At 47.6% G+C, this 23,993-nt stretch overlaps 2 long non-coding RNA genes across 2 annotated transcripts; both read right to left on the reverse strand.

Moving 5' to 3' along the window:
- Positions 1 to 711: 711 nt before the first annotated feature.
- On the reverse strand, positions 712 to 23,220 carry LOC310885163. Its single transcript, XR_014574578.1, has 2 exons — positions 22,347 to 23,220; positions 712 to 813 (listed from the first exon to the last, which is right to left on the reverse strand). It is a non-coding gene; the product is annotated as an uncharacterized lncRNA (long non-coding RNA).
- On the reverse strand, positions 7,378 to 18,702 carry LOC310885170. Its single transcript, XR_014574585.1, has 2 exons — positions 15,639 to 18,702; positions 7,378 to 7,547 (listed from the first exon to the last, which is right to left on the reverse strand). It is a non-coding gene; the product is annotated as an uncharacterized lncRNA (long non-coding RNA).
- Positions 23,221 to 23,993: the final 773 nt, after the last annotated feature.

The following is a 23,993-nucleotide window of genomic DNA, read 5'->3' on the forward strand; positions in this document are numbered from 1 at the left end:
GTGATTATTAGGGTAAGCCCTAAGCTGTCTTTAATGGAGAAGTATGGGTGGAATGGGATTTTGTCGCAGTCTGATACGATTCCTAGTGGGTTATTTGAGCCTGATTCGTGTAGGAAGGTTAGGTGGACTAGGGTGATTCCTGCAATTAGGAAGGGCAGTAGGAAGTGGATGGCGAAGAATCGGGTTAAGGTTGGATTGTCTACTGAGAATCCTCCTCTGCTCATTCTACTAGAGTTTGCCCAATGTACGGGATGGCTGAGAATAGGTTGGTGATTACGGTGGCCCCTCAGAATGACATTTGTCCTCATGGTAGGACATACCCTACGAAGGCAGTTGCTATTAGGGTGAGTAGGAGGATTACTCCTGTGTTTCAGGTTTCTTTGTATAGGTAGGAGCCGTAGTAGAGGCCTCGTCCGATGTGTAAGTAGATGCAGATAAAGAAGAGCGAAGCACCGTTGGCGTGGAGGTTGCGGATGAGCCATCCGTACTGGACGTCTCGGCATGTGTGAGCTACTGAGGAGAAGGCGAGTGAAGTGTCTGCGGTGTAGTGTATGGCTAGTAGCAGGCCTGTTAGGATTTGTGTGGCTAAGCAGATGGCTAGAAGGGAGCCGAAGTTTCATCAGGCAGAGATGTTGGAGGGGGCGGGTAGGTCGATTAGGGAGTTGTTGATTATTTTTAGTAGGGGATGGGATTTGCGGATGTTAGGGGCCATTAGTGAGTCTGTGTGTTATTAGGATTATTACCAGGATGGAGAGGGCGAAGGATCCTAGGTAGGCCTTAATTAGCCCTGTGTGTATTGAGGTTGCGGCTTTGCTTGCGGCTACTTGTAGTTCAGCAAGGCCCTCTGGCCCTATTTTTTTGAGTCAGGAGAGGTCGATCAAGTGTAGGGCAATGTTTTGTCCCTTTTCTAGTAGGTTTTTGGAGAAGAATCGGTGTACTAGGGGGTTGAAGTACCCTAATGCAGAGGAGAAGTTTATGAGGGGGTTTGGTTTGGGGTGAGTGAGGGTGTGTGTTATGTTCGATAGTTCTAGGGCTAGGATGATTCCTAGGATTGTTATGAGGATGGCAGCGGTTTTGGTGATAAGGGGTATGGTTATTGGGGGGGTTTTGGTTGGTGTGATGAAAGAGGTAATGATTATTCCTGCTGTAATGCTGCCTAGGGCGAGTCGGGTTAGGGGGGCGGTGATTAGTGGGTTGTTTTCGTTTATTGATACTATTGGGGGGATTCGGGTTTGTCCAGCTTGGACTAGGATGGTTATGCGGATGCTGTAGGTTGCGGTGAATGCTGTGGCTATAAGGGTTAGGAGTAGGGCTCAAGTATTTAGGTATGATGTGTTTAAGCTTTCGATGATGAGGTCTTTTGAGTAGAATCCGGCTAGGAATGGGGTTCCTATCAGCGCCAGGTTTCCGATGGTTAGGCAGGAAGTAGTGACTGGGAGTATTTTCTGTAGGCCTCCTATCTTTCGGATATCTTGTTCTCCGTTTAGGTTGTGGATGATAGACCCTGAGCATAGGAATAGTATGGCTTTAAAGAAGGCATGGGTTGAGATGTGTAGGAAGGCTAGTTGTGGGAGGTTTAGTCCGATAGTGACTATTATTAGTCCTAGTTGGCTGGATGTTGAGAAAGCAATGATTGAAAAGCAATGTTGAGAAAGCAAATGATGTCATTTTGGGTTAGGGCGCATGTGGCAGCGAATAGGGTTGATAGAGCACCTAGGCATAGGCAGGCAGTTAGGGCTGTCTGGTTGGTGGCTAGCAGGGGGTGCATGCGGATGAGCAGGAAGATTCCGGCTACTACTATGGTACTGGAGTGCAGTAGGGCTGATACTGGGGTGGGGCCTTCTATTGCTGCGGGCAGTCATGGGTGGAGTCCAAATTGGGCGGATTTTCCTGCGGCTGCGAGGATTAATCCTATGAGGGGGAGGATTGGGGTTTGGTGGGGGTGTACGGCTTGTTGGATCTCTCAGGTGTTGAATGTTGAAGCTAGTCATGCTATGCTCAGGGTCAGTCCGACGTCTCCGATTCGGTTGTAGATTACGGCTTGTAGGGCGGCGGTGTTGGCATCTGCTCGGCCTTGTCATCAGCCGATGAGAAGGAAGGACATGATTCGTACTCCTTCCCAGCCTACGAATAGGAGGAATATGTTGTTTGCGGTTGTTAGGAGGAGTATGGCGACTAGGAATGTCAGTAGGTAGGTGAAAAATTTTGTTACGTATGGCTCTGAGGCCATGTATCATATGGCGAATTGTAGGATTGATCATGTTACAAATAGGGCGATTGGAAGAAATGTTATTGAGTATTGGTCTATTTTTAGGCTCAGGGGGATTTTAAAGTTTATAATGAATTTTCACTCCCAGTGGCAGGTGACAGATTCTATTCCCGAGTAGATGAATGCGGTTGTAGGGGCTAGGCTAATTAGGAATGCGGTTTTAACAGCGCGGGTGGTGGCTTGTGGGGTGTTTTTAAAGTTTTTAAATAGAAATGGCAGGATGATTGGGGTTAGGAGGATTGTCAGCGTGAGTAGTGTGAGGGAGTTGATTAGTAGTGTGGGGTTCACTCCTTTTACTTGGATTTGCACCAAGATGGGTGGTTCCTAAGACCAGTGGATTGCTGTTATCCTTTAAAAGTAAGGGGGCTGAGGTTTTAGGCTCAGATGTAAGAGTTAGCAGCTCTTGTTGGTTAAACCCTCCCCTCGGCAGGTAAGAAGGTTTGAACTTCTATTCTTAGAATCACAGTCTAATGTTTGGTTTAAACTATACTTGCATGAGGGGATTCCGGAGATCAGTTCGGGTTTGAGGATTAGGAGGAATATTGGGATAATGTGGAGTGTTATGAGCAGGTGTTCTCGCGTGGTTGAGTTTTGCATAGATGTGATGTGGGAGGGGATTGAGCCTCGTTGGGTCATTAGTAGTATGAATAAGGTGTAGGAGGCGGTTAGTAGGGTTGCGATTCCTGTTAGGATGATCGTGAAGGCAGATCAGTTGAATAAGGTGATTATAATGGTTAGCTCTGCTATGAGGTTTGTTGTTGGGGGTAAGGCTATGTTTGTTAGATTGGCCAGCAATCATCAGGTAGCTATGAGTGGTAGGAGAGGTTGTAGGCCTCGTGTGAGTAGTAGAATTCGGCTGTGCGTACGTTCATAGTTTGTGTTGGCTAGGCAGAATAGTATGGAGGAAGTTAGTCCATGGGAAATTATTAGGATCATTGCCCCTGAGAATGATCAGTGGGTTTGGATTATTCCTGCGGCGATAACTAGGCCTATGTGGCTAACGGATGAATAAGCGATTAGTGATTTTAGGTCTGTCTGTCGTAGGCAGATTGAGCTAGTCATTAGGGCACCTCATAGGGCCAGGGTTAGGAAGGGGTAGTGCAGGAGGTTGGACAGTGGGCCCATAAATAGAGTGACTCGTATAATTCCGTATCCTCCTAGCTTTAGTAGTAGGGCGGCGAGGAGTATTGAGCCTGCGATGGGTGCTTCTACGTGGGCTTTTGGCAGTCAGAGGTGTAGGCCGTATAGTGGGGCTTTTACTATGAATGCTATGAGCAGTGCTAGACCTGATAGTATTCCTGTCCATGAGGTGGATAGGGTTGGGTGGGTTAGTTGTAGGGTTGGCAGGTGCAGGGTGCCAATTTTCACGTATAGGTGTATGATTGTGATTAGCAGGGGTAGAGAGCTTACTGGCGTGTAGAATAGCAGGTAGATGCCAGCGCTTAGGCGTTCTGGTTGGTTCCCCCATCGGGTGATTAAGATTAGGGTGGGAATGAGGGTTGCTTCAAATGAGATGTAAAATAGTGCTAGTTCTGTGGTGGAAAAGGCTAGTAGGATGAATGGCTGGACTGCGACTAAGGTTGAGATAAAGATTCGTTTGCGTTGTAGGGGTTCTTGTTGCAGGTGGTTTTGGCTTGCTATGATTATGAGTGGGAGTAGTCAGCAGGATAGTACTAGGAGGGGGGATGAGATTTGGTCAATTCCTGTTCAGTTGGATAAAAATTTGTAGGGGTAGTAGGTTGGGATTAATCACTGTAGGCTTAGGGCAGCGATTAGGAGGCTGTATAAGGTGGTGTTAGTCCATAGAAATTTTGGTGGAGACAGCAGGGCTGTTGGAAGAAGTATGATTGTGGGTAGGATGATTTTTAGCATTGCAGGAGGTTTAGGTTGTGTAGATGGTCGGAGCCATGTGTGCGGGTGGAGGCTACTAGGATGGCCAGGCCTGTGCCCGCCTCACACGCTGAGAAGGTTAGCATGAGAATTGGTACCATGGTGAATGAGGAGACTTGGTTTTCGATGGATCATATTGATAGGCCTACGAATATCGATAATATTATGCTTTCAAGGCATAGTAGGGCGGATACTAGGTGGGTTCGGTGGAAGGCTAGTCCTAGTCCGCTGAAAATGAAGGCTGAGTAGAAGCTTAAATGTAGGGGCGACATAAGAAAGTTACAGGGTTGGCTGTAATCTGCTGGGTCGAAACCAGCTATCTTTTTGGTTAGACTAACTTTCTGTTATTCTGCTCATTCTAGGCCCCCTTGAATTCACTCGTAGGCCAGTCCGAGTGTTAGGAGAAGGAGGATCACTACAGTTCAGGTGAGGGTCATTAGGGGGGATTGGAGTTGGACGGCTCATGGCAGGGGGAGTAGGAGGGCGATTTCTAGGTCGAATAGGACGAACAGGATGGCTACTGAGGAAGAATCGGACTGAGAATGGTAATCGAGCAGATCCAAGTGGGTCGAATCCACATTCGTACGGTGAGAGTTTCTCTGAGTCGGGGTTTATTTGGGCGAGTCAGAAGTTTAATGCGGTTAGGGCGGCGCTTAGGATTGATGATAGGGCGAATATGAACATGAGTGCGTTCATTGCTCTCCTCTGGGTTTATACCAGATTCTAGAGATTGGAAGTCAATTGTAATTAATATACTAGAAGAGCAAGATCCTCATCAGTAGATGGTTATGTAGAGGAATAGTCAGATGACGTCTACGAAGTGTCAGTATCAGGCTGCTGCCTCGAATCCGAAGTGGTGGTCTGATGTAAAGTGGAACTTGATCAGTCGGAAGAGGCAGACGGTCAGGAAGGAGGATCCGATGATTACGTGGAGTCCGTGGAATCCAGTGGCAACGAAGAAGGTAGATCCGTAGACGCTATCGGCGATTGAGAATGGGGCTTCGTGGTATTCTATTGCTTGTAGGGCTGTGAAGTAGAATCCCAGGAGGATCGTTAGGGTTAGGGCGTGGATGGCGTGTTTTCGGTTTCCTTCTGTGATGCTGTGATGGGCTCACGTTACGGTAACGCCTGAGGCTAGTAGGATGGCTGTGTTTAGTAGGGGGACTTCTATCGGGTTGAGTGGTTTAATTCCTGTTGGGGGTCATTGGCCTCCTAGTTCTGGGGTTGGGGCCAGGCTCGAGTGGAAGAACGCTCAGAAGAACCCTAAGAAGAAGAATGCTTCGGATGTGATGAAAAGGATTATGCCGTATCGTAGGCCTTTCTGGACTGTGGGAGTGTGATGGCCTTGGAAGGTGCTTTCTCGTACAATGTCTCGTCATCATTGGAGTATTACTAGGAGTATTGAGATGAGGCCTAGGGTTAGTAGTATGGATGAGTTGTAGTGGAATCACATGATTAATCCTGAGGTTGTGAGTAGGGCGGCGGCTGCCCCGAAGATTGGTCAAGGGCTTGGGTCAACTATGTGGTATGAGTGTGCTTGGTGTGCCATTAGATGTTTTCTTGTAAGTATAGGCTTAGAAGGAGCACGAAGACGTAGGCCTGGATTATGGCTACTGCTACTTCTAGGATGGTTAGGAGTAGTAGGATGATTATTGTTAGGATGGATACTGCAGGAAGGGTGGGTATTAATGCAATGGAGGCTGTAGAGATGAGTTGGATGAGTAAGTGTCCTGCTGTAAGGTTGGCTGTAAGGCGGACTCCGAGGGCTAGGGGGCGGATTAGTAGGCTGGTTGTTTCGATCAGGATTAGTGCGGGGATTAGGGGTGTAGGGGTACCTTCGGGTAATAGGTGGGCTAAAGAGGCTGATGGTTGGTTTCGTAGGCCTGTTAGTAGTGTGGCGAGCCATAGTGGGAAGGCTAGGGCTATGTTCATAGATAGTTGGGTGGTTGGGGTGAATGTATATGGAAGGAGGCCTAGAAGGTTGATTGTAAGAAGTATGATTATTAGGGATGTAAATATTATGGCTCATTTGTGGCCATTTTTGTTGAGTGGGACTATTAGTTGTTTTGTGATTAGGTGAAGGAGTCATGTTTGGATAGTAGAAAGGCGGTTGTTGATTCATCGGTTGTTTGGGGACGGGAATAGTAGGGCTGGGAAGAGTAGGGATAGTAGGATTAAGGGGATGCCAAATAGATTGGGGCTGGAAAATTGGTCAAAGAAGCTTAGGTTCATGGTCAGGATCATGGTGTGGGTTTGGTAGTGAGGGAGGTCTTATTTGATGGGGGGTTGGTTGTGGTGAAGGCTAGTAGTTTTGGTTGGATGAGGAGTGCTAGGGTTAATCAGGTTATAATTATGATTGAAAATCATGGTGCGGGGTTAAGCTGTGGCATATCATTAAGGAGGGGGAAGTCCCTCTTTGGCTAGCTTAAAAGGCTAGTGCTGTTGCATAGCTTCTTAATGATTAGGATGATGATAGAAGGGACGATCAGGCCTCGAAATGTGGGAGTGGGGTTGATTCTACTACAATGGGTATGTAGCTGTGATTAGCCCCGCAAATTTCTGAGCATTGTCCGTAAAAAATCCCAGGCCGGGTGGTAATGAATGAAGTTTGGTTTAGTCGGCCTGGGATTGCGTCTGTTTTAACTCCGAGCGTTGGGACTGCTCAGGAGTGGAGTACGTCTCCTGCAGTAATGATCACGCGGATGGGGGATTCTATTGGGATAACTATGCGGTGGTCAACTTCTAGCAGTCGGAAGTGGCCGTTGGGTAAGTCTGGGGTGGGCACTATGTAGGAGTCGAATGATAGGTCTTTGAAGTCTGTGTATTCGTAGCTTCAGTATCATTGGTGGCCGATGGCTTTTAGGGTGAGGTCTGGTTCATCGATTTTGTCCATTATGTAGAGGATTTGTAGGGATGGGAGGGCGAGGAGTACCAGGACGATAGCAGGTAGGATTGTCCAGATCAGCTCTACTTCTTGGGCGTCTACAGCATTGGACGAGAGTTTTTCTGTTAGTATGTGGGCTAAAAGGTAGAGAACTAGGCTGCAGATAGCTAGGGCAACGATTAGGGCGTGGTCGTGGAATTCAACGAGTTCTTCTATGATGGGTGATGAGGCGTCTTGGAATCCTAGTTGGGAGTGGTTGGCCACATGAGATGTACAGGATTTTTACCTGTGATTTAGTCTTGACAAGGCTATGTAATTGGTTTACTAACGTCTCATAAGAAAGAAGCATGAGCGGTTAATGCAGTTGGCTTGAAACCAGCATGTGAGGGTTCGATTCCTTCCTTTCTTGTACTTGGACGAAGGCCGGTTCCTCGAAAGTATGGTATGGGGGAGGGCAGCCGTGGATTCATTCAACGTTTGTGGTAGTTAGTTCTGGTTGTAGGACTTTTCGTTTGGCCGGAAAGGCTTCTCAGATGATGAATATTAGTATGATTACGGCTACTATTGAGATTAGGGAGCCGATGGAGGAAATGGTGTTTCATAGTGTGTAGGCGTCGGGATAGTCCGAGTATCGTCGGGGTATTCCTGCTAGGCCTAGGAAGTGCTGGGGGAAGAACGTTAGGTTTACTCCTGTAAATATTACCCCGAAGTGGGCTTTTGCTCATGTTTGGTGTAGGGTAAACCCAGTGAGTAGTGGGAATCAGTGAGTAAATCCTGCTAGAATGGCAAAGACGGCGCCTATGGATAGGACGTAGTGGAAGTGGGCAACTACGTAGTACGTGTCGTGCAGGGCGATGTCTAGGGAAGAGTTTGCAAGAACGATTCCTGTTAATCCTCCGATGGTAAATAGGAAGATAAATCCTAGAGCTCATAGTATTGGGGGGGTCTCATTTGATTGTTCCTCCGTGCAGGGTGGCTAGTCAGCTAAATACTTTGATTCCGGTAGGGATGGCAATGATTATAGTGGCTGATGTAAAGTAGGCTCGGGTATCAACGTCTATTCCTACTGTAAACATGTGGTGAGCTCAGACGATGAATCCTAGGAAGCCGATGGATAGTATGGCTCAGACTATTCCCATGTAGCCGAAGGGCTCCTTTTTGCCTGAGTAGTACGTGACTACGTGTGAGATGATTCCGAACCCCGGTAGGATCAGAATATAGACTTCTGGGTGTCCGAAGAATCAGAATAGGTGTTGGTACAGGATTGGGTCTCCTCCTCCAGCGGGGTCGAAGAATGTGGTGTTTAGGTTTCGATCAGTTAGTAATATTGTAATACCGGCGGCGAGTACGGGGAGTGATAGAAGGAGTAGGATGGCGGTAATTAGTACGGATCAGACAAATAGTGGGGTTTGGTATTGTGAGAGTGTGGGGGGTTTTATGTTGATGGCTGTGGTGATAAAGTTGATGGCCCCAAGGATGGAGGAGATACCGGCTAAGTGGAGTGAGAAGATAGCCAGGTCTACTGAAGCTCCGGCGTGGGCAAGGTTACCTGCTAGGGGAGGGTAGACAGTTCAGCCTGTGCCGGCGCCAGCTTCTACAGTGGATGAGGCTAGTAGGAGGAGGAATGATGGGGGGAGGAGTCAAAAGCTTATGTTGTTTATTCGCGGGAATGCTATGTCGGGGGCACCGATTATGAGGGGGACTAATCAGTTGCCGAATCCTCCGGTCATGATGGGTATGACTATAAAGAAGATTATTACAAAGGCGTGAGCGGTAACGATTACATTGTAAATTTGGTCGTCGCCTAGGAGAGTTCCTGGTTGTCCTAGTTCTGCGCGGATTAATAGGCTGAGTGCGGTGCCGACTATTCCTGCTCATGCCCCGAAGATGAGGTACAGGGTGCCAATATCCTTATGGTTAGTGGAAAATAGTCATCGGTTGATGAAGGTGACGGGTAAGATGGCTGAGTGTTGAAGCGTTAGGCTGTAGTCCTTTTTACAGAGGTTTAATTCCTCTTCTTATCGGCTCTGTAGTGAAATTCATGTTGAGTTGCAAGCTCATCGATGCGCACTAGGGTGCGTCAGGGTCTTTGTAGGCAGAAGCCAATTGGTTTAGGCATTTAGCTGTTAACTAGAGTTTTGTGGGATCGAAGCCCATCTGTCTAGGGAGGCTTTAGCTTAATTAAAGCGTCTGACTTGCATTCAGAAGATACAGGTTAATATTCTGTAAGTCTTAATGTGCAGAAACTAAGAGGGTTTAACTCTTATTTAAGGCTTTGAAGGCCTTCGGTTTGGGGTGTTATCCTAAGTTTCTAGACAATGGCATGTATTATTGGGGACAGGGGAAGTAAGAGGATTGATAGTGAGGCAAGGACCGCAGTAGGTGTGCTTGGGGCTTTGCTAGTGTATCATTGTTTTATGTGGTTAGAGGAGTTGGGGGGAAGGGTAATTGTTGAGTGGTATGCGAGGCGCAGGTAGAAGAAGAGGCTGAGCAGTGATAGCATGGCAATTGCCATGGCTGCTGGTGTTATTTCCTGTTTAGTTAGTTCTTGGATGATAAGTCACTTTGGTATAAAGCCTGTTAATGGGGGGAGGCCTGCTAGGGATAAAAGTACTAGTATTAGGGTGGCGTTTAGCACTGGGGTTTTTGTTCATGAGGTTGTGATCATGGATAGGTTAAGGGCTTTGATTTTGTTAAGGGCTAGGAATACGGCTGATGTTATGATTGTGTATAGGTAGAAGGTAAGTAAGGCCAATTTGGGGCTGTAAACTAGGATGATGGCGATTCAGCCTAAGTGGGAGATGGACGAGAAGGCTAGGATTTTGCGTGTTTGTGTTTGGTTCAGTCCTATTCAGCCTCCTAGTGCTGTTGAGGCTAGGGCCATGGCGGTGAGTAGAGCTGGGTCGAGGGATTTGGATGTTAGTAGGAGCAGGGTTAGTGGGGGGAATTTTATGAGGGTCGAGAGTAGCAGGGCTGTTATTAGTGGCGATCCTTGTAGTACTTCTGGGAATCAGAAGTGAAATGGCACTAGGCCCAGTTTAATAGCGATTGCTGCTGTCAGTAGTAGACAGGAGGTTGGGTGGTTTATTTGTGTGATGTCTCATTGGCCGGTGACTCAGGCATTGGTTATGCTAGAGAATAGGACCAGGGCGGAAGCAGCTGCTTGGGTTAGGAAGTATTTCGTTGCGGCTTCTACTGCTCGTGGGTGGTGGGATTTGGCAATTAGGGGAATGATGGCTAGTGCGTTGATCTCCAGTCCTGTCCAGGCCAGAACTCAGTGGTTGCTGGAAATTGTGATTGTGGTGCCCAAGATGAGGCTGAAGGTTATGATTGGGGTCGCGTAAGGGTTCATTAGTAGAGGAGGGGGTTAAACCATCATTTTCGGGGTATGGGCCCGATAGCTTGATTAGCTGACTCTACTAGAAAATAATATAAGGGAAGTATGGAGAATTTTGATTTCTCTTGTGTGGGTTCAATTCCTACTTTTCTAAGGTCAACAGGAAATGAGAGGGCTGTTATACCTCTATGTTCACTTTATCATAGTGACCCTTTGTAGTTCAGGCACATTTCCTTATGTAAGGAGGTAGGCCTGCATAGCAGATAGGTATGCTGATGTGTCAGAGGCACAGAGCTAGTGTGAGGGGTAGGAAGTTTTTTCATAGTAGGTGCATTAGTTGGTCATATCGGAATCGTGGGTATGAAGCTCGGACCCATAAGAAACCAGAAGATAGTAGGAGGACTTTTGTGGCTAGGATGACGGGGAATAGTTCTGTGGGTGGCCCTAGGGCGCTTGGGTTTAGGAATATGATGGCTGTAAGTGTATTTATTAGCATAATGTTCGCATATTCAGCTAGGAAGAATAAGGCGAAGGGTCCTGCGGCGTATTCAACGTTAAACCCTGAGACTAGCTCAGATTCACCCTCTGTGAGGTCAAAAGGAGCTCGGTTTGTCTCTGCTAGGGTGGATACGTATCATATTATTGCTAGGGGTCATGAGGAGAAAATGAAGTATAGAGGCTCCTGTGCGACGGCAAAGGAGCTGAGTGTGTAGCTTCCGCTTAGTATGATTATTGATAGCAGGATTATGGCCAGTGTCACTTCGTATGAAATGGTCTGTGCTACTGCCCGTAGGGCTCCGATTAGTGCGTATTTTGAGTTCGAGGCTCAGCCTGATCATAGGACTGAGTAGACGGCTAGGCTTGACACGGCTATTAGGAAGAGAACTCCGAGGTTTAGATCTGCTAGGGGAAATGGGAGTGGTAGTGGTGCTCAAGTGGTGAGGGCTAGGACAAGGGCTAGTATTGGTATCAGAATGAATAGAAGTGGGGAAGAGGTAGAGGGTCGGATGGGCTCTTTGGTAAATAGTTTCAGTCCGTCCGCAAATGGTTGAAGTAGGCCAAAAGGCCCGACAACGTTAGGGCCTTTGCGGGATTGTATGTAGCTTAGGATTTTCCGTTCTACTAGGGTTAGGAAGGCTACGGCAATCAGGATTGGGATGATGTATAGGAGGGATATAATGAGGCAGCTTAGTGTTGTTATTTGAATCATGGGTGAAGCTAGGGAGAGGATTTGAACCTCTGGGGAAAGGGCTTAAGCCTTCTGCACTTGCCGGGCTCTGCCACTCTAGCTGGTCCTTTTCTAGGATTGAAAGTGGTGGGGGAAGGCCCTCTTCACGGTTTAGTTGGTTTCACTGCTTAGAGGGGGGGGGCGTGCTTGTGGTATTGGCCCCACTTTCCCGGTCCTTTCGTACTGGGGAGAGTGTGTCATAGATAGAAACCGACCTGGATTGCTCCGGTCTGAACTCAGATCACGTAGGACTGTTAATCGTTGAACAAACGAACCCTTAATAGCGGCTGCACCATTAGGATGTCCTGATCCAACATCGAGGTCGTAAACCCCCCTGTCGATATGGGCTCTTGAGGGGGATTGCGCTGTTATCCCTGGGGTAGCTTGGTCCATTAATCAATTATATTGGGTCTGGTCACTGTTAGCACTTTGAGGGGTAGCTCTAGGTAAAGAGGTATGGTCTTGTTTTTGGAGGATTTGTTCTCCTCCAAGGTCGCCCCAACCGAAAAATATCGACCAGGCTCTGCGATGGTAGTGGCCCCAGTGGGGTTGATTGAGGATTCGCGGTGGTCGTTGATTTTTAAGTTCCACAGGGTCTTCTCGTCTTATGTTCACATCCCCGCTTTTGCACGGGGAGATCAATTTCACTGATTATCTGTGAGAGACAGTTAAGACCTCGTTTAGCCATTCATACAAGTCTCGATTTATGGGACAATTGATTGCGCTACCTTTGCACGGTTAGGATACCGCGGCCGTTAAACCTAAGTCACCGGGCAGGCATCACCTTCAATACTTGTTTAATTTGCTGAAGGCTATGTTTTTGGTAAACAGTCGGGCCTTATTAATTTGCCGAGTTCCTTTCACAGATTTTAATCGCTCTTATAGGCGCTCCTGAGTCGGGTTAACAGGGTTAGTTAATACGTGGTCTTGTAGGGGTTTTTGTATCTGTCTAGGTCTGTTAATAATGTTTCTATGTAAGCTTGCGCCGTTAGAGGGGTGTGGCCCTGAGTTACTTATTTTAGCATTAATTCTCCTATATTCATAGGTTGACCTGTTTGTGATAAGGGAATCATCTTATTTTGGTATTTTTAGGTGGTGGAGCTTTGACGCACTCTTTTTTGATGGCTGCTTTAGGGCCCACGGTAGGATCAGTAGTAAGAATTATCCGCTAGTCGAGGTTGTGTCCTTTTTTAATGGAGCTGTCCCTCCATTAAATAGCTCTTAATCATCTCATTAGGGTTCAGGATGTCCGGTAGGGAGGATTAAGGGGGAACTTAGATTCGTTTCACAGGTAACCAGCTATCACCCAGCTCGGTTGGCTTTTCACCTCTACTGACAAGTCATCCCACTCTTTTGCAACAGAGACGGGTTCGCTCTCTTTAACTGCTTGAAAGTAGCTCGCTTGGGTTTCGGGGGGGCAAACTTTAGTTCACTTTGCTTGGTTGTTCTCGCTAAACCATGATGCAAAAGGTACAAGGGTTGATCTTTGCTGTCTGTCGCTTTGATTGTTTCACTGCTATTTCATCTTTCCCTTACGGTACTGGGGTCTCTATCGCGTCTAAGTGTCTTTTCTATCGCCTATACTAAGACTGTAAAATGCTTTAGTTTAATTAGTTTAGTAAATTCTTTAGTTTTGGTGTACTATTTGTGTGGTTGAGCTAGAGGGGGGGCTTCAAGACGATCCGGTCTAGTAGATATCTTTCAGGTGTAAGCTGAGTGCTTTGGTGTTATAGCTACGTCTTGATATTCTAAGTACACCTTCCGGTACACTTACCTTGTTACGACTTACCTCATCTTCAGCGTATTTATGGTATTAGTTATGTGGGATGTGGCTTTTGAGGAGGGTGACGGGCGGTATGTACGTGCCCCAGGGCCGGCTTAAAGTAGGCTCTATTGTCCCACTTTACTGCTAAATCCGCCTTCCAGAAGTGGTTTCACGCTTCTTTCCGTGTGCCCTATGAATAGGGAATGTAGCCCATTTCTTCCACTCCATAGGCTATACCTTGACCTGTCTTATTAGCGGGGTGCTATTGTGTCCACTGTTGTGCTCTCATTCGAGGTGGGCTGGCGACGGCGGTATGTAGGCTGTGTTGGCAAGGGGTGGTTGGGTTAATCGGGGATTATCGATTGTAGAACAGGCTCCTCTAGGTGGGTTTGGGGCACCGCCAAGTCCTTAGAGTTTTAAGCGTTTGTGCTCGTAGTTCTCTGGCGGATACTTCGGTAAAGTAAGTATCAAGATTTAGGGCCAGGCATAGTGGGGTATCTAATCCCAGTTTGGGCCCTGGCTTTCGTGGGTTTAAATCAGTCGTTAGTTCCTAAGATCATCTTAATGGTGTGTTTAGGTGCATCTTGGGCTTATGACAGCTCAGTTGCATTTTGATCTTAGTTAGCTAGGATAGGCATTTTACCACTCTTTACGCCGTGTCAATAGGACGGTTGATTTGGGTTTCTTGTATGACCGCGGTGGCTGGCACAAGATTTACCAACCCTTGAAGTTAGGCTGTTGCTATAACTAAGTCAAGTTTGCACTCATTGCTTAATGTTAATTACTGCTGAATACCCGTGGGGGCGTGGCTTAGCGAGGCGTCTTGGGCTACTACTTGGGTGTGCCTGATACCCGCTCCTCAAGGCCTGTATGGGGGTAGGTGGTCGAGGGCGTTTACACTGGGGCGCGGATACTTGCATGTATATATTTAGCAAAAACCAACCGTAAGGTTAGGACTAAGTCTTTTGTCCGCAGGCATGTTTTATGCCATCTTGGCAACTTCAGTGCCATGCTTTGTGTTAAGCTATGTGGACGGGGGTGTGGTTAGCTGATAGTTGAGTGGTGAGTGAGAGTGAAGTATATGAAATTATTGCTTGTGTTTACTATTTTTAGTACTGGAGTTTCTCTAAGTCCTAGGACTAGGAGGAAATGGTGTTTCATAGTGTGTAGGCGTCGGGATAGTCCGAGTATCGTCGGGGTATTCCTGCTAGGCCTAGGAAGTGCTGGGGGAAGAACGTTAGGTTTACTCCTGTAAATATTACCCCGAAGTGGGCTTTTGCTCATGTTTGGTGTAGGGTAAACCCAGTGAGTAGTGGGAATCAGTGAGTAAATCCTGCTAGAATGGCAAAGACGGCGCCTATGGATAGGACGTAGTGGAAGTGGACACTATTTGTCTGATCCGTACTAATTACCGCCATCCTACTCCTTCTATCACTCCCCGTACTCGCCGCCGGTATTACAATATTACTAACTGATCGAAACCTAAACACCACATTCTTCGACCCCGCTGGAGGAGGAGACCCAATCCTGTACCAACACCTATTCTGATTCTTCGGACACCCAGAAGTCTATATTCTGATCCTACCGGGGTTCGGAATCATCTCACACGTAGTCACGTACTACTCAGGCAAAAAGGAGCCCTTCGGCTACATGGGAATAGTCTGAGCCATACTATTCATCGGCTTCCTAGGATTCATCGTCTGAGCTCACCACATGTTTACAGTAGGAATAGACGTTGATACCCGAGCCTACTTTACATCAGCCACTATAATCATTGCCATCCCTACCGGAATCAAAGTATTTAGCTGACTAGCCACCCTGCACGGAGGAACAATCAAATGAGACCCCCCCAATACTATGAGCTCTAGGATTTATCTTCCTATTTACCATCGGAGGATTAACAGGAATCGTTCTTGCAAACTCTTCCCTAGACATCGCCCTGCACGACACGTACTACGTAGTTGCCCACTTCCACTACGTCCTATCCATAGGCGCCGTCTTTGCCATTCTAGCAGGATTTACTCACTGATTCCCACTACTCACTGGGTTTACCCTACACCAAACATGAGCAAAAGCCCACTTCGGGGTAATATTTACAGGAGTAAACCTAACGTTCTTCCCCCAGCACTTCCTAGGCCTAGCAGGAATACCCCGACGATACTCGGACTATCCCGACGCCTACACACTATGAAACACCATTTCCTCCATCGGCTCCCTAATCTCAATAGTAGCCGTAATCATACTAATATTCATCATCTGAGAAGCCTTTCCGGCCAAACGAAAAGTCCTACAACCAGAACTAACTACCACAAACGTTGAATGAATCCACGGCTGCCCTCCCCCATACCATACTTTCGAGGAACCGGCCTTCGTCCAAGTACAAGAAAGGAAGGAATCGAACCCTCACATGCTGGTTTCAAGCCAACTGCATTAACCGCTCATGCTTCTTTCTTATGAGACGTTAGTAAACCAATTACATAGCCTTGTCAAGACTAAATCACAGGTAAAAATCCTGTACATCTCATGTGGCCAACCACTCCCAACTAGGATTCCAAGACGCCTCATCACCCATCATAGAAGAACTCGTTGAATTCCACGACCACGCCCTAATCGTTGCCCTAGCTATCTGCAGCCTAGTTCTCTACCTTTTAGCCCACATACTAACAGAAAAACTCTCGTCCAATGCTGTAGACGCCCAAGAAGTAGAGCTGATCTGGACAATCCTACCTGCTATCGTCCTGGTACTCCTCGCCCTCCCATCCCTACAAATCCTCTACATAATGGACAAAATCGATGAACCAGACCTCACCCTAAAAGCCATCGGCCACCAATGATACTGAAGCTACGAATACACAGACTTCAAAGACCTATCATTCGACTCCTACATAGTGCCCACCCCAGACTTACCCAACGGCCACTTCCGACTGCTAGAAGTTGACCACCGCGTAGTTATCCCAATAGAATCCCCCATCCGCGTGATCATTACTGCAGGAGACGTACTCCACTCCTGAGCAGTCCCAACGCTCGGAGTTAAAACAGACGCAATCCCAGGCCGACTAAACCAAACTTCATTCATTACCACCCGGCCTGGGATTTTTTACGGACAATGCTCAGAAATTTGCGGGGCTAATCACAGCTACATACCCATTGTAGTAGAATCAACCCCACTCCCACATTTCGAGGCCTGATCGTCCCTTCTATCATCATCCTAATCATTAAGAAGCTATGCAACAGCACTAGCCTTTTAAGCTAGCCAAAGAGGGACTTCCCCCTCCTTAATGATATGCCACAGCTTAACCCCGCACCATGATTTTCAATCATAATTATAACCTGATTAACCCTAGCACTCCTCATCCAACCAAAACTACTAGCCTTCACCACAACCAACCCCCCATCAAATAAGACCTCCCTCACTACCAAACCCACACCATGATCCTGACCATGAACCTAAGCTTCTTTGACCAATTTTCCAGCCCCAATCTATTCGGCATCCCCTTAATCCTACTATCCCTACTCTTCCCAGCCCTACTATTCCCGTCCCCAAACAACCCATGAATCAACAACCGCCTTTCTACTATCCAAACATGACTCCTTCACCTAATCACAAAACAACTAATAGTCCCACTCAACAAAAATGGCCACAAATGAGCCATAATATTTACATCCCTAATAATCATACTTCTTACAATCAACCTTCTAGGCCTCCTTCCATATACATTCACCCCAACCACCCAACTATCTATGAACATAGCCCTAGCCTTCCCACTATGGCTCGCCACACTACTAACAGGCCTACGAAACCAACCATCAGCCTCTTTAGCCCACCTATTACCCGAAGGTACCCCTACACCCCTAATCCCCGCACTAATCCTGATCGAAACAACCAGCCTACTAATCCGCCCCCTAGCCCTCGGAGTCCGCCTTACAGCCAACCTTACAGCAGGACACTTACTCATCCAACTCATCTCTACAGCCTCCATTGCATTAATACCCACCCTTCCTGCAGTATCCATCCTAACAATAATCATCCTACTACTCCTAACCATCCTAGAAGTAGCAGTAGCCATAATCCAGGCTTACGTCTTCGTGCTCCTTCTAAGCCTATACTTACAAGAAAACATCTAATGGCACACCAAGCACACTCATACCACATAGTTGACCCAAGCCCTTGACCAATCTTCGGGGCAGCCGCCGCCCTACTCACAACCTCAGGATTAATCATGTGATTCCACTACAACTCATCCATACTACTAACCCTAGGCCTCATCTCAATACTCCTAGTAATACTCCAATGATGACGAGACATTGTACGAGAAAGCACCTTCCAAGGCCATCACACTCCCACAGTCCAGAAAGGCCTACGATACGGCATAATCCTTTTCATCACATCCGAAGCATTCTTCTTCTTAGGGTTCTTCTGAGCGTTCTTCCACTCGAGCCTGGCCCCAACCCCAGAACTAGGAGGCCAATGACCCCCAACAGGAATTAAACCACTCAACCCGATAGAAGTCCCCCTACTAAACACAGCCATCCTACTAGCCTCAGGCGTTACCGTAACGTGAGCCCATCACAGCATCACAGAAGGAAACCGAAAACACGCCATCCACGCCCTAACCCTAACGATCCTCCTGGGATTCTACTTCACAGCCCTACAAGCAATAGAATACCACGAAGCCCCATTCTCAATCGCCGATAGCGTCTACGGATCTACCTTCTTCGTTGCCACTGGATTCCACGGACTCCACGTAATCATCGGATCCTCCTTCCTGACCGTCTGCCTCTTCCGACTGATCAAGTTCCACTTTACATCAGACCACCACTTCGGATTCGAGGCAGCAGACTGATACTGACACTTCGTAGACGTCATCTGACTATTCCTCTACATAACCATCTACTGATGAGGATCTTGCTCTTCTAGTATATTAATTACAATTGACTTCCAATCTCTAGAATCTGGTATAAACCCAGAGGAGAGCAATGAACGCACTCATGTTCATATTCGCCCTATCATCAATCCTAAGCGCCGCCCTAACCGCATTAAACTTCTGACTCGCCCAAATAAACCCCGACTCAGAGAAACTCTCACCGTACGAATGTGGATTCGACCCACTTGGATCTGCTCGATTACCATTCTCAGTCCGATTCTTCCTCAGTAGCCATCCTGTTCGTCCTATTCGACCTAGAAATCGCCCTCCTACTCCCCCTGCCATGAGCCGTCCAACTCCAATCCCCCCTAATGACCCTCACCTGAACTGTAGTGATCCTCCTTCTCCTAACACTCGGACTGGCCTACGAGTGAATTCAAGGGGGCCTAGAATGAGCAGAATAACAGAAAGTTAGTCTAACCAAAAAGATAGCTGGTTTCGACCCAGCAGATTACAGCCAACCCTGTAACTTTCTTATGTCGCCCCTACATTTAAGCTTCTACTCAGCCTTCATTTTCAGCGGACTAGGACTAGCCTTCCACCGAACCCACCTAGTATCCGCCCTACTATGCCTTGAAAGCATAATATTATCGATATTCGTAGGCCTATCAATATGATCCATCGAAAACCAAGTCTCCTCATTCACCATGGTACCAATTCTCATGCTAACCTTCTCAGCGTGTGAGGCGGGCACAGGCCTGGCCATCCTAGTAGCCTCCACCCGCACACATGGCTCCGACCATCTACACAACCTAAACCTCCTGCAATGCTAAAAATCATCCTACCCACAATCATACTTCTTCCAACAGCCCTGCTGTCTCCACCAAAATTTCTATGGACTAACACCACCTTATACAGCCTCCTAATCGCTGCCCTAAGCCTACAGTGATTAATCCCAACCTACTACCCCTACAAATTTTTATCCAACTGAACAGGAATTGACCAAATCTCATCCCCCCTCCTAGTACTATCCTGCTGACTACTCCCACTCATAATCATAGCAAGCCAAAACCACCTGCAACAAGAACCCCTACAACGCAAACGAATCTTTATCTCAACCTTAGTCGCAGTCCAGCCATTCATCCTACTAGCCTTTTCCACCACAGAACTAGCACTATTTTACATCTCATTTGAAGCAACCCTCATTCCCACCCTAATCTTAATCACCCGATGGGGGAACCAACCAGAACGCCTAAGCGCTGGCATCTACCTGCTATTCTACACGCCAGTAAGCTCTCTACCCCTGCTAATCACAATCATACACCTATACGTGAAAATTGGCACCCTGCACCTGCCAACCCTACAACTAACCCACCCAACCCTATCCACCTCATGGACAGGAATACTATCAGGTCTAGCACTGCTCATAGCATTCATAGTAAAAGCCCCACTATACGGCCTACACCTCTGACTGCCAAAAGCCCACGTAGAAGCACCCATCGCAGGCTCAATACTCCTCGCCGCCCTACTACTAAAGCTAGGAGGATACGGAATTATACGAGTCACTCTATTTATGGGCCCACTGTCCAACCTCCTGCACTACCCCTTCCTAACCCTGGCCCTATGAGGCGCCCTAATGACTAGCTCAATCTGCCTACGACAGACAGACCTAAAATCACTAATCGCTTATTCATCCGTTAGCCACATAGGCCTAGTTATCGCCGCAGGAATAATCCAAACCCACTGATCATTCTCAGGGGCAATGATCCTAATAATTTCCCATGGACTAACTTCCTCCATACTATTCTGCCTAGCCAACACAAACTATGAACGTACGCACAGCCGAATTCTACTACTCACACGAGGCCTACAACCTCTCCTACCACTCATAGCTACCTGATGATTGCTGGCCAATCTAACAAACATAGCCTTACCCCCAACAACAAACCTCATAGCAGAGCTAACCATTATAATCACCTTATTCAACTGATCTGCCTTCACGATCATCCTAACAGGAATCGCAACCCTACTAACCGCCTCCTACACCTTATTCATACTACTAATGACCCAACGAGGCTCAATCCCCTCCCACATCACATCTATGCAAAACTCAACCACGCGAGAACACCTGCTCATAACACTCCACATTATCCCAATATTCCTCCTAATCCTCAAACCCGAACTGATCTCCGGAATCCCCTCATGCAAGTATAGTTTAAACCAAACATTAGACTGTGATTCTAAGAATAGAAGTTCAAACCTTCTTACCTGCCGAGGGGAGGGTTTAACCAACAAGAGCTGCTAACTCTTACATCTGAGCCTAAAACCTCAGCCCCCTTACTTTTAAAGGATAACAGCAATCCACTGGTCTTAGGAACCACCCATCTTGGTGCAAATCCAAGTAAAAGGAGTGAACCCCACACTACTAATCAACTCCCTCACACTACTCACGCTGACAATCCTCCTAACCCCAATCATCCTGCCATTTCTATTTAAAAACTTTAAAAACACCCCACAAGCCACCACCCGCGCTGTTAAAACCGCATTCCTAATTAGCCTAGCCCCTACAACCGCATTCATCTACTCGGGAGTAGAATCTGTCACCTGCCACTGGGAGTGAAAATTCATTATAAACTTTAAAATCCCCCTGAGCCTAAAAATAGACCAATACTCAATAACATTTCTTCCAATCGCCCTATTTGTAACATGATCAATCCTACAATTCGCCATATGATACATGGCCTCAGAGCCATACGTAACAAAATTTTTCACCTACCTACTGACATTCCTAGTCGCCATACTCCTCCTAACAACCGCAAACAACATATTCCTCCTATTCGTAGGCTGGGAAGGAGTACGAATCATGTCCTTCCTTCTCATCGGCTGATGACAAGGCCGAGCAGATGCCAACACCACCGCCCTACAAGCCGTAATCTACAACCGAATCGGAGACATCGGACTGATCCTGAGCATAGCATGACTAGCTTCAACATTCAACACCTGAGAGATCCAACAAGCCGTACACCCCCACCAAACCCCAATCCTCCCCCTCATAGGATTAATCCTCGCAGCCGCAGGAAAATCCGCCCAATTTGGACTCCACCCATGACTGCCCGCAGCAATAGAAGGCCCCACCCCAGTATCAGCCCTACTGCACTCCAGTACCATAGTAGTAGCCGGAATCTTCCTGCTCATCCGCATGCACCCCCTGCTAGCCACCAACCAGACAGCCCTAACTGCCTGCCTATGCCTAGGTGCTCTATCAACCCTATTCGCTGCCACATGCGCCCTAACCCAAAATGACATCAAAAAAATCATTGCTTTCTCAACATCCAGCCAACTAGGACTAATAATAGTCACTATCGGACTAAACCTCCCACAACTAGCCTTCCTACACATCTCAACCCATGCCTTCTTTAAAGCCATACTATTCCTATGCTCAGGGTCTATCATCCACAACCTAAACGGAGAACAAGATATCCGAAAGATAGGAGGCCTACAGAAAATACTCCCAGTCACTACTTCCTGCCTAACCATCGGAAACCTGGCGCTGATAGGAACCCCATTCCTAGCCGGATTCTACTCAAAAGACCTCATCATCGAAAGCTTAAACACATCATACCTAAATACTTGAGCCCTACTCCTAACCCTTATAGCCACAGCATTCACCGCAACCTACAGCATCCGCATAACCATCCTAGTCCAAGCTGGACAAACCCGAATCCCCCCAATAGTATCAATAAACGAAAACAACCCACTAATCACCGCCCCCCTAACCCGACTCGCCCTAGGCAGCATTACAGCAGGAATAATCATTACCTCTTTCATCACACCAACCAAAACCCCCCCAATAACCATACCCCTTATCACCAAAACCGCTGCCATCCTCATAACAATCCTAGGAATCATCCTAGCCCTAGAACTATCGAACATAACACACACCCTCACTCACCCCAAACCAAACCCCCTCATAAACTTCTCCTCTGCATTAGGGTACTTCAACCCCCTAGTACACCGATTCTTCTCCAAAAACCTACTAGAAAAGGGACAAAACATTGCCCTACACTTGATCGACCTCTCCTGACTCAAAAAAATAGGGCCAGAGGGCCTTGCTGAACTACAAGTAGCCGCAAGCAAAGCCGCAACCTCAATACACACAGGGCTAATTAAGGCCTACCTAGGATCCTTCGCCCTCTCCATCCTGGTAATAATCCTAATAACACACAGACTCACTAATGGCCCCTAACATCCGCAAATCCCATCCCCTACTAAAAATAATCAACAACTCCCTAATCGACCTACCCGCCCCCTCCAACATCTCTGCCTGATGAAACTTCGGCTCCCTTCTAGCCATCTGCTTAGCCACACAAATCCTAACAGGCCTGCTACTAGCCATACACTACACCGCAGACACTTCACTCGCCTTCTCCTCAGTAGCTCACACATGCCGAGACGTCCAGTACGGATGGCTCATCCGCAACCTCCACGCCAACGGTGCTTCGCTCTTCTTTATCTGCATCTACTTACACATCGGACGAGGCCTCTACTACGGCTCCTACCTATACAAAGAAACCTGAAACACAGGAGTAATCCTCCTACTCACCCTAATAGCAACTGCCTTCGTAGGGTATGTCCTACCATGAGGACAAATGTCATTCTGAGGGGCCACCGTAATCACCAACCTATTCTCAGCCATCCCGTACATTGGGCAAACTCTAGTAGAATGAGCAGAGGAGGATTCTCAGTAGACAATCCAACCTTAACCCGATTCTTCGCCATCCACTTCCTACTGCCCTTCCTAATTGCAGGAATCACCCTAGTCCACCTAACCTTCCTACACGAATCAGGCTCAAATAACCCACTAGGAATCGTATCAGACTGCGACAAAATCCCATTCCACCCATACTTCTCCATTAAAGACAGCTTAGGGCTTACCCTAATAATCACCCCTCTAATAGCACTAGCCCTATTTTCACCGAACCTCCTGGTTCTTGGAATCCTAGTTGGGAGTGGTTGGCCACATGAGATGTACAGGATTTTTACCTGTGATTTAGTCTTGACAAGGCTATGTAATTGGTTTACTAACGTCTCATAAGAAAGAAGCATGAGCGGTTAATGCAGTTGCCTTGAAACCCATCCCCAGTGGTGCCAGTGCACTCTCTGAACTCACTGAAGTGCATCCCCAGTGGTGCCAGTGCACTCTCTGCACTCACTGCACTGCATCCCCAGTGGTGCCAGTGCGCTCTCTGGAGTCACAGCACTGCATCCCCAGTGGTGCCAGTGCACTCGCTGGACTCACTGCAGTGCATCCCCAGTGGTGCCAGTGCACTCTCTGGACTCACTGCACTGCATCCCCAGTGGTGCCAGTGCACTCTCTGGACTCACTGCACTGCATCCCCAGTGGTGCCAGTGCACTCTCTGGACTCACTGCAGTGCATCCCCAGTGGTGCCAGTGCACTCTCTGGACTCACTGCACTCCATCCCCAGTGGTGCCAGTGCACTCTCTGGACTCACTGAAGTGCATCCCCAGTGGTGCCAGTGCACTCTCTGCACTCACTGCACTGCATCCACAGTGGTGCCAGTGCGCTCTCTGGAGTCACAGCACTGCATCCCCAGTGGTGCCAGTGCAATCTCTGGACTCACTGCACTGCATCCCCAGTGGTGCCAGTGCACTCTCTGGACTCACTGAAGTGCATCACCAGTGGTGCCATTGCACTCTCTGCACTCACTGCACTGCATCCCCAGTGGTGCCAGT

The sequence above is a fragment of the Anser anser genome (assembly GCF_964211835.1).
Source record: "Anser anser genome assembly, chromosome: 22".
Classification (NCBI taxonomy): domain Eukaryota; kingdom Metazoa; phylum Chordata; class Aves; order Anseriformes; family Anatidae; genus Anser; species Anser anser.